The 10,622-nt window shown below is 45.8% G+C and overlaps 1 non-coding gene across 1 annotated transcript; it reads right to left on the bottom strand.

Moving 5' to 3' along the window:
- Positions 1-5,552: 5,552 nt before the first annotated feature.
- On the bottom strand, positions 5,553-5,716 carry LOC121293438. The gene has a single exon (XR_005946519.1). It is a non-coding gene; the product is annotated as a U1 spliceosomal RNA (small nuclear RNA).
- Positions 5,717-10,622: the final 4,906 nt, after the last annotated feature.

The raw sequence follows: 10,622 nt of genomic DNA, 5'->3' as shown, positions 1-10,622 counted from the left end.
TGATAGTGGACTGAGTAGGAGAGAGTCTTGTAGAAGTCGGCATGAAGCTAGCTCCTAGCCTGGGCTATAATTCTGTACATATGTATAAAGCTATGTGTTACCAACAAACACTTAATGTTCAACATTACAAGCCTCTGAACCTCTTTGTGAGACTTACTAACAACCCTTACAACAGAAACGAGAGTGCAAGTACCAGGAATCGTTAATGATGGGGTAGATTTTTAACTTGTAGCCAGGTTAGAAAATTGGTGTTGGAGATCGTTTTAAAACATTAATTCATGGGACATGAGCCAGGATGCTGCCTGGGCTGGAGGGTATGAGCTATGAGGAAAGATTGGATAAGCTGGGGTTGTTTTCCTTGGAGCAGCGAAGGTTGAGAAGAGACCTGATAGAGGTCTGTAAGATTATGAGGGGCAGAGATAGGGTGGATAGGAAGGCACTTTTTCCATTAATAGAGGGGTCAATAATCAGTGGGCATAGATCTAAGGTAAGAGGTAGAGGGCTAAGAGGGGAGTTGAGGAGAAAGATTTTCACCCAGAGGGTGTTGGGAGTCTGGAACTCACTGCCTGAAAGGGTGGTTGAGTCAGAAACTCTTGTAACATTTAAGAAATATTTAGATATTCACTTGTGTTGCCATAGCCTCCAGGGCTATGGGCCAAGTGCTGGAAAATGGGATTAGTGTAGTCAGATCTTTGTTGACGGGCGTGGACACAATGAGCCGAATGGCCTCCTTCTGTGCTGTAAATGTCTATGAGTCTATGAGCATCACTGGCTGGGCCAGCATTGATTTCCCATCCCTAGTTGCCCTTGAGAAGGTGGTGGTGAGCTGCCTTCTTGAACCGCTGCAGTCCATGTGGTGTAGGTACACCCACAGTGCTGTTCAGGAGGGAGTTCCAGGATTTTGACCCAGCGACAGTGAAGGAACGGCGATATGTTTCCAAGTCAGGATGGTGAGTGGATTGGAGGGGAACTTCCAGGTGGTGGTGTTCCCATGCATCTGCTGCCTTTGTCCTTCTAGATGGTAGTGGTCACAGGTTTGGAAGGTGAGGTCATTAATGTAGCATCATTTGCTGTACACCTAATTTTATCCTTTGAGGTTTTAAAGAGGTTTGATCTGAGCTCAACATTGAGTCAAAAGCAAAATACCGCCAATGTTGAAAATCCAAGAGAGAACTTACAAAATGCTGGAAACACTCGTGAGGTCAGGCAGTACCTGTGGAGAACTAATGATTCAGGCTGATGACCTTTTGTCAGAACTAGATCCACAAGAAATGAACAATGGAGGCAGGGAAAGGGTTGGGGGGGGTGGGGGGGGTGGGGTGGGGTGTGGGTAGAAGCATGAAGAAAGCAAAAGGGAAATATTTTATATTCATTCCTGGGATGTGAACATCACTGGCCAGGTCAACATGTTTTATCCATCCCTAATTGAGAAGGTGGAGGTGAGCCACCTTCTTGAACTGCTGCAGTCCATCTAGTGTAGGTACAGCCACAGTGCTTTTTCCTTCTGTAGGATATCAGGTGTCAAGCAGATGGGTTTTTAATGACGCTCCCACAGTTTCATGATTGTGATTAATGAAATGAGCATTTTATTCATAAACTGAGTTTAAACTCCTCAACCACTGTGGTGGGATTTGAATTCTTGTTACTGCAGCATTAGCCTAGGCCACTGGGTTACTAGTCCAGTAATCCTACCAAAATGCTATCATGCTCATAGACAAAGGCCTGTAATAAATCCAATAGGGAATTCAGGAGAAACCTCTTTATCCTGAGAACGGGGAGAATGTGGAACTCGCTACCACAGGGAGTGGTTGAGACGAATAGTAGAGGCGTATTTAATGGGGAATATAGGTAAACACACGAGGGAGATAGGAATAGAAGGCTGTGCTGATACAGTGAGATGAAGAGACGGTGGAAAGAGATTCATATGGAACATAAACACCAGCATAGACTACATGGACTGAATGGCCTGTTTCAGTGCTGGGAATTCTATTAATAGAAACAGTTTTCTGTAATTTTTACAGAAATGAAAGAAATTGAAAAGCCAGCACTTTCTACAACTGCAGATCACCTGAAAGGTTGGTTTTATACTCAGACAGTAAGTTTATAATCTCCCTCAATGCAACTTATCACCATTCCAAAACTAGGCTATCATCGACCCCTGCTGGTGCCAAGAGTTAATTGCAACTTTCTCGTGTATTCCAAGATAATTTGATAATAATTATGGATCATAAGGGTTTCTGGGTTAACTCTTTAATAACATCAATGATGTTTCTGCAGAAAGAAAAACGTTGGCAAAGCATAATGATGGAGCCAGTGAATTCCACATTTATAATTCCTGTGCGTGGGGTCACCAACTCTGGTTGGACGTATTTCTGGAGGTCTTGTCACAAGATCTCCTGCCATGAATCACCCCACCCTGCCATTGGCCACCCGACATGTCCATCACCCGCCATCCTACAGCCAATTTCGAAACAAAGAGACTCTTCATTGCCAGAATGGATGAATTAGATATTCTTTCATAGGATCTGGGCATCACTGGCAAGGCCAGCATTTGCTGCCCATCTCTAGTTGCCCTTGAGTGGAATAGCTTACCACACCATTTCAGAGGGCGGCTAAAAGTGGATCTAGAGTCACATGTGGGCCAGACCAGGTAAGGACAGCAGATTTCCTTCATTAAAGGGCATTTCTGAACCTGATGGACTTATTACAGCTAGCTTTATAATTCCATGTTTTATTAATTGAATTTAAATTCCAGCAGCTGCCATGATGGGATTTGAACCTGTGTTTGGATTCTAGTCCAATGACAATACCACTATCCCACTATCTCCCCCATTGACCTAGAAATTAATCTCCAATTCCTGGAGGCCCCAGGCTAATCCTGAAGGGTTGGAAACGCTTCTCTGAGGTTTGAGACCAACTGACTATTCCATTGTTCCCCAGAGTATTTCGTTTTGTGAGGAAAGTGATTGATTTTTGTGCTCGTTAAAGTGATTTGATGTGAAGTACTGGAAAGCCCAATTTTCCTGCCAGTGTTAGCAATAAAAACATTTCCCAGTCGGATTTAATGTGGGTCAGTTGTAAAGTACAGCTCCCAACATTTATAACCCTGTGGTCCTTGCTCTTCCAGCAATTCAAACAACTCCAAACACACTCAAGAAGCTTAACACCATCCAGGACAAAGCAGCCCGCTTGATTGGCACCCCATCCACCACCTTCAACATTCACTCCCTCTACCACCAACACACAGTGGCAGCAATGTGTACCATCTACAAGATGCACTGCATCTCTTTCACACAAGTGGTTCGGGTCTGGAATGCACTGTCTGGAAGAATGGTGGAGGCAGGTTCAATCGAGGCATTCAAGAGGGCATTGTTTCTATTCAAATAATCATCCAATGTGCAGGGGTACAGGGAAAAGGCAGGGCAATGGCACTAGGTCATAATGCTCATTGGGAGAGCCGGTGCAGACATGATGGGCCGAATGGCCTCCTTCTGTGCCGTTAAAATTCTGATATTCTGTGAACTACATAAATACAGGAGGGAGAAAGGAGCTGAGGGATATGCTGATAGGAGGTGGTGAAGAGGAGTGGGAGGAGGCTTGTCTGGAGCATAAAGCACCAGCAGGGTCGAGTCAGGCCGAACATCCTGTTTCTTTGCTGGAAACTCCACAAGTTTCAAGCTGATTTCTTGTGAGAAGTCAGCTTTAGGGTAAAACATGGAAACTAGAACCAGCCAGTCTCTGCTTTTTGACAAATTTATTTTTCAGATGTGGCTATTGCTGACATGTATTACCTATCCCTGGTGAACTTCCTTCTTTAACCTCTTTAAGTAGCAGTTTGATACAACTGAGTGGTTTGCAGAGTGCAGTTCATTGTCAACCAGGTTAGTGTTGGACAGTAGGTGGGTATAGGGCCAGACCAGGTAAGAATGCCAATCTATCAGAAGAATAGTTCCCTATATAATATGAATAGTGTTGAAACAGTTAGTTTTGCGATCCATTTAAACACAATTCAAATTATACCTTTAAAATTCTTCCAGTGCTGACATTGCTTTCACTCAGGATTTCGCACACCACCAGGACAAACCTCTCCAAGAGCTGTTCGTTTTAAATCACTGCTCAAAATGACTAAGTCCATCATGGTGAAACACCTGGAGATCAAATTGTAGACACTATGGACTGAAGGAATTTCTATTTGGAAACCTGCAATGTGAAGATCCAGACTGCGACAAGGACTCTTCCTCTTCAGGAGCTTCCTCCAGAGGGGACGGACTGAGAGCTTCTCCAAGGCTGGGCCCACCTGAGATTGTGTCTGTTTCTTACCCCGAGATTTCATTGCCTCTCCGGGGCCCTGGTTTGCGGTTAACCAGTTCCTGTTGGGCTGCGGTCCTGGAGTTTCAAAAAGATAATGCTGGGGTTAAAGTAGCCCAGCCTTGCAATCTAAACCTTACATGTCAGCCTCCGGTGTGTGGGGAACGGGAGCCCCACAAGAGAAAATGAGAAGTCCTAACGTGAAGCTGTCTAAAGTTGTGTTATGACTCAGGGATAGTGCGTGTGTTTCAGGCTGCGCGATCATCCTGTGACCGTGAAGCGGGATTCCCGCTGGTCCTTTTCGATTCATTTTCCGGAGGTTGTGGGTTCAGATTTCTTGCTGTCTCTCTCCAGCTTTCTTTCTCTGTTTGTTTCTTCGCTTTGCGCTGTTGAAGTCTTGAAGAAACAATGGAAAGTGACTGGAAAGCCTGTTTATGAGATAAACCCACAGCAGGGGCAGAGCTGCAGAAGGGGCAGGGAAAGACTTCACACATGGGAAGAGGGGGTGGGGGCAGGAGTTTGAGGAGGTAGGAATCGCAGAGGAGGGCTGCTGAAGGGGGGAGATTATACAGAGGGGGGTGGGAGGCTGCTGTTGATTTCGGAGGGGGGTAATTAGAAGGAACATGGGGACAGGGTCCTTGTACATGTTTGAAATAGTGAGTTCGCAGCTGCATGTTTTAAATGCTGAATGTGTAAATGAATGAATAGCTGATTGATGCTATTATACAGGAGTCCAGAGAGATACGGGGTGGGAGGTGGGTGCTGGAAAGAGTGCAGGGACTGTTTTGACCGTGGGTTGGATATTATATGGGGGTTGGAGAGAGAATGTTGGGAGTGGGCAAATGCGGGGTTAAAAATGGTGCGTGGGATTTGTCGGCCACAAAACAAATGGCAGCGATAAAATGATGCGGAGATGGAATAATCGCCTGTTGATAATTGCAGGGAGGAAAAGAACGGGGGGGCTGGATAGTTGCAAGAGGAAAAACAAGAAAGTCTAGATTTGGAAGATCTAGATTTTGATATTTCAGCTCTTTCCTGGACTCGAACTCGAGTTCTGTGGAAGGGTCATGAGGACTCGAAACGTCAACTCATTTCTTCTCCGCCGATGCTGCCAGACCTGCTGAGTTTTTCCAGGCAATTCTGTTTTTGTTTTCGATTTGGAAGGAGCATTCTGCGGCCCATATTGCTCGTATTGGATAAGGTACAAGATAAAAACCTGTTTAAGTCTATTTTTGGGATTAAGTCAGGGGAGAGCGCGAACGCAGTCCCCCACTACCACAAATTTTGCAGTCGAGTATCCCGCATTTGGGGACATCGCAGGCGTCAGCACACCCGAAGTGCAATGGACTAGCCTCGTCCTGGGAGAACCACCTTCCTGATCATGGTCTCTCCCCTGCCAGGTAAGTATGCCTGAAAACTCTCCCACGCTGCCAGCTGGTATCAAGCGCTACCTCTCATAGTCACACACACTCATTTTTAAAAATCATAACGTCAACCTGTTCATAATACTTTTCGATCAGACAGCTCCGTTTTTCTTATCTTTTGTAGAACATGCTTACTTATCCCTCTATATCGGGAAAAGGCAGCTGATATAATGCCCTATGTTAATATTTGCATATTGCCTTAAAAGGAAAGAAACCACCTCCAAGCAGGCTGGCTGAAATCTGGGCATTCTCCAATTAGGGGCGCTGTTCCCTCAATATAAGGCACTCGTTTAGCCTCAGCTGTAATATTGTGTAGAGTTCTGGGCACCTCATTATAGGAAGGATGTGATGGCATTGGAGAAAGTGCAGAGGAGGTTTACCAGAGTGGCTCCAGGGATGAGACACTTGAGTTACGAAGATATTTTGGAGAGGTTGGGACTGTTCTTCTGGCGAGGAGAAAGTGAAGAGGAGATTTGATTGAGGTGTTCAAAATCATGAGGGGGCTTGATAGAGTAGATAGGCACAAACTCATCGAGGGAACAAGAGGGCACAGATTTAAAGTGATTTGCAAAAGAAGTAAATGTGATGTGAGAAAAACCTTTTCCACACAGCGACTGGTTGAGTCGGGAATGCACGGCCTGGAAGTGTGGTGGAAGCAGGTTCAACTGAGGCACTCAAGAGGGCAATAAATGATTATTTAAATAGCAACAATGTGCAGGGTTATGGGGAAAAGACAGGAGAGTGGCACCAAGTTACAATGCTCAGAGAGCTGGTGCAGACACAATGGGCCGAATGGCCTCCTTCTGCACCTTAACAATTCTGAACAAAAAATAAAAAAGGTTCAATGGATCCTTTCACCCACCTCCAATATTCTCCCTCCACCTGGACCCCTCCCTCTGGATTCTTACCTTCTCTTGATCTTTTCATTGAGAACTGTCGGCGCGACATTAGTCGTCTCAATTTCTCTGCTCCTCTCACCCATTCTAACCTGTCTCTCTCTGTTCTCTCAGATCCAACCCTGACATTGTCATCAAACCTGCTGTCAAAGGTGGTGCTGTTGTTGTCTGGCGCACTGACCTCTACCTCGCAGAGGCTGAGCGTCAACTCGCAGACACTTCCTCCTACCTCTCCCTGGACCATGACCCCATCACTGAACATCAAGCCATTGTTTCCAGGACTGTTACTGACCTCATCTCCTCTGGAGATCTTCCTTCCACAGCTTCCAACCTCACAGTCTCCCAACCTCGGACAGCCCGCTTCTACCTCCTACCCAAAATCCACAAACAGAACTGTCCCAGTAGACCGATCATGTCAGCCTGTTCCTACCCCACGGAACTCATTTCTCACTATCTCGACTCCCTTCTCTCTCCCCTTGTCCAGTCCCTTCCCACCTACATCCGTGATTCCTCTGACACCTTACGTCACATCAACAATTTCCAGTTCCTTCGCCCCAACCGCTTCCTCTTCACCATGGACGTCCAATCCCTCTACACCTCCATCCCCCACCAGGATAGTCTGAGGGCCCTTAGCTTCTTCCTTGAACAGAGGCCCGAACAATCCCCATCCACCACTACTCTCCTCCGTCTGGCTGAACTTGTTCTCACACTGAACAATTTCTCCTTAAACTCCTCTCACTTCCTCCAAATAAAAGGTGTGGCTATGGGTACCCGCATGGGCCCCAGCTATGCCTGTCTCTTTATGGGGTATGTGGAACATTCCTTGTTGCAGTCCTACTCCGGCCCCCTTCCACAACTCTTTCTCCAGTACATCGATGATTTCTTCGGTGCTGCTTCATGCTCTCGTCGGGACTTGGAAAAATTTATTACTTTTGCTTCCAATCTCCACCCCTCCATCATTTTCACGTGGTCCATCTCTGACACTTCCCTTCCCTTCCTTGACCTCTCTGTCTCAATCTCTGGTGATAGACTGTCCACCAAAATCCATTACAAACCTACCGACTCCCACAGCTACCTCGACTACAACTCCTCACACCCCACTTCCTGTAAGGACTCCATCCCATTCTCTCAGTTCCTTCGCCTCCGTCGCATCTGTTCCGATGATGCTACCTTCAAAAACAGTTCCTCTGACATGTCCTCCTTCTTCCTTAACTGAGGTTTTCCACCCACGGTCGTTGACAGGGCCCTCAACTGTGTCCGGCCCATCCGCCCTCACGCCTTCCCCTCCCTCCCAGAAACATGATAGGGTCCCCCTTGTCCTCACTTATCACCCCACCAGCCTCCGCATTCAAAGGATCATCCTCCGCCATTTCCACCAACTCCAGCACGATGCCACCACCAAACACATCTTCCCTCACCCCTCCCGGCGGCATTCTGTAGGGATTGTTCCCTCCGGGACACCCTGGTCCAGTCCTCCATCACCCCCTACTCCTCAACTCCCACCTATGGTACCTCCCCATGCCCACACAAGATATGCAACACCTGCCCCTTCACTTCCTCTCTCCTCACCGTCCAAGGGCCCAAACACTCCTTTCAAGTGAAGCAACATTTCACTTGCATTTCCTTCAACTTAGTCTACTGCATTCATTGCTCCCAATGTGGTCTCCTCTACATTGGAGAGACCAAACGCAGACTGGGTGACCGCTTTGCAGAACACCTGTGGTCTGTCCGCAAGCATGATCCAAACCTCCCTGTCGCTTCCATTTTAACACTCCACCCTGCTCTCTTGCCCACATGTCTGTCCTTGGCTTGCTGCAATGTTCCAGTGAAGCTCAACGCAAACTGGAGGAACAGCACCCCATCTTCTAACTAGGCACTTTACAGCCTTCCAGACTGAATACTGAGTTCAACAATCTTAGATCTTGAACTCCCTCCTCCATCCCCACCCCCTTTCCGTTTCTTCCCCCTCCTTTTTGTTTTTTCCAATAATTTATATAGATTTTTTTTCCCCACATATTTCCATTATTTTTAATGTATTCCACTGATCATTTATCTAAAACAAAAACAGAATTACCTGAAAAAACTCAGCAGGTCTGGCAGCATCGGCGGAGAAGAAGAGAGTTGACGTTTCGAGTCCTCATGACCCTTCGACAGAACTTGAGTTCGAGTCCAAGAAAGAGTTGAAATATAAGCTGGTTTAAGGTGTGTGGGGGGGAGAGAGAGAGAGAGAGAAGTGGAGGGGGTGGTGTGGTTGTAGGGACAAACAAGCAGTGATAGAAGCAGATCATCAAAAGATGTCACAAACAACAGAACAAAAGAACACATAGGTGTTAAAGTTGGTGATATTATCTAAACGAATGTGCTAATTAAGAATGGATGGTAGGGCACTCAAGGTATAGCTCTAGTGGGGGTGGGGAGAGCATAAAACATTTAAAAATATTTAAAAATAATGGAAATAGGTGGGAAAAGAAAAATCTATATAAGTTATTGGAAAAAACAAAAGGAAGGGGGAAACAGAAAGGGGCTGGGGATGGGGGAGGGAGCTCACGACCTAAAGTTGTTGAACTCAATATTCAGTCCGGAAGGCTGTAAAGTGCCTAGTCAGAAGATGAGGTGTTGTTCCTCCAGTTTGCGTTGGGCTTCACTGGAACAATGCAGCAAGCCAAGGACAGACATGTGGGCAAGAGAGCAGGGTGGAGTGTTAAAATGGCAAGCGACAGGGAGGTTTGGGTCATTCTTGCGGACAGACCGCAGGTGTTCTGCAAAGCGGTCGCCCAGTTTACATTTGGTCTCTCCAATGTAGAGGAGACCGCATTGGGAGCAACGAATGCAGTAGACTAAGTTGGGGGAAATGCAAGTGAAATGTTGCTTCACTTGAAAGGAGTGTTTGGGCCCTTGGACAGTGAGGATCATTTATCTATACCTTTTATGCCCTTTTAGTCTTATTTCACCCCACCCCCACTAGAGCTACCTTGCTTGTCCTGCTCTCCAATCTTAATTAGCACATTCTTTTAGATAATATCACCAGCTTCAACACCTCTTTGTTCTTTTGTCTGTGACATCTTTTGGTTATCTCCTCCTATCACTGCTTGCTTGTCCCTACAACCACCACCCCACTTCTCTCTCCCACCCTTAAACCAGCTTATATTTCACCCCTCTTCTATTTTCACTCAGTTCTGTTGAAGGGTCATGAGGACTCGAAACGTCAACTCTTTTCTTCTCCACTGATGCTGCCAGACCTGCTGAGTTTTCCAGGTATTTTTTATTTTTTGTTTTGGATTTCCAGCATCCGCAGTTTTTTTGTTTTTAACAATTCTGTAATTCTGTGTGAGAGCAGCAGAGGGAAGGGAGAGAGAGAGAGAGAGAGAGAAAAAAAGAGAGGGAGGTGAAAAGGTGGCAGAGTGTGAGAAAAAGAGAGGTCTGTACCTGATCACATCGATCAAAATAATTAAAAGACAACAAACATTTAACAAAACTGTTTTATTCATCGTTTTTAAAAAGAAATGTACAACATTTCAGTAAAGAATGCTCCTAAAATTGATCCGTAGGATTCCAGGAAAAAGTCATCCTTGGAAACAAAACTTCATATCAAACATCAGGATCTTTGGTTTTTAAAAAAATAAGAGAAGGAAGTGTGCTACACAAGAACATGGCACAATGTCCTATACAATAACACAAGCTGCTGAATCTAATGGCCCTGGCAGCAAGACTCCTACAGGCAAAAAAAAAACATACCCAGCGTTTCTCAGCAAGAAAACCAGAAGTCTTTGTGCATCTCACATTCCGTGATGATTTTTTTGCAATTTTACTTCACTGATTTCTCACACAAGGAGTTAGGGTTGTGAAAATCCCAAGTACAGCTTCCCTAATGTGATTACACAAACATGGCAGTGGGAAAGTTTAGTGTTGAGCTAACTTGAACTTTCTGCTCACCGTTCGGAGAGAGATGGAGAAAAGGGACTCTACTAAATTCAATCTTATAGGGATGGACCTC

The sequence above is a fragment of the Carcharodon carcharias genome, chromosome 21, assembly GCF_017639515.1.
Source record: "Carcharodon carcharias isolate sCarCar2 chromosome 21, sCarCar2.pri, whole genome shotgun sequence".
Classification (NCBI taxonomy): domain Eukaryota; kingdom Metazoa; phylum Chordata; class Chondrichthyes; order Lamniformes; family Lamnidae; genus Carcharodon; species Carcharodon carcharias.
Note: the sequence above shows the minus strand (reverse complement) of the source record. Positions and strands in the feature narration are given on the sequence as shown.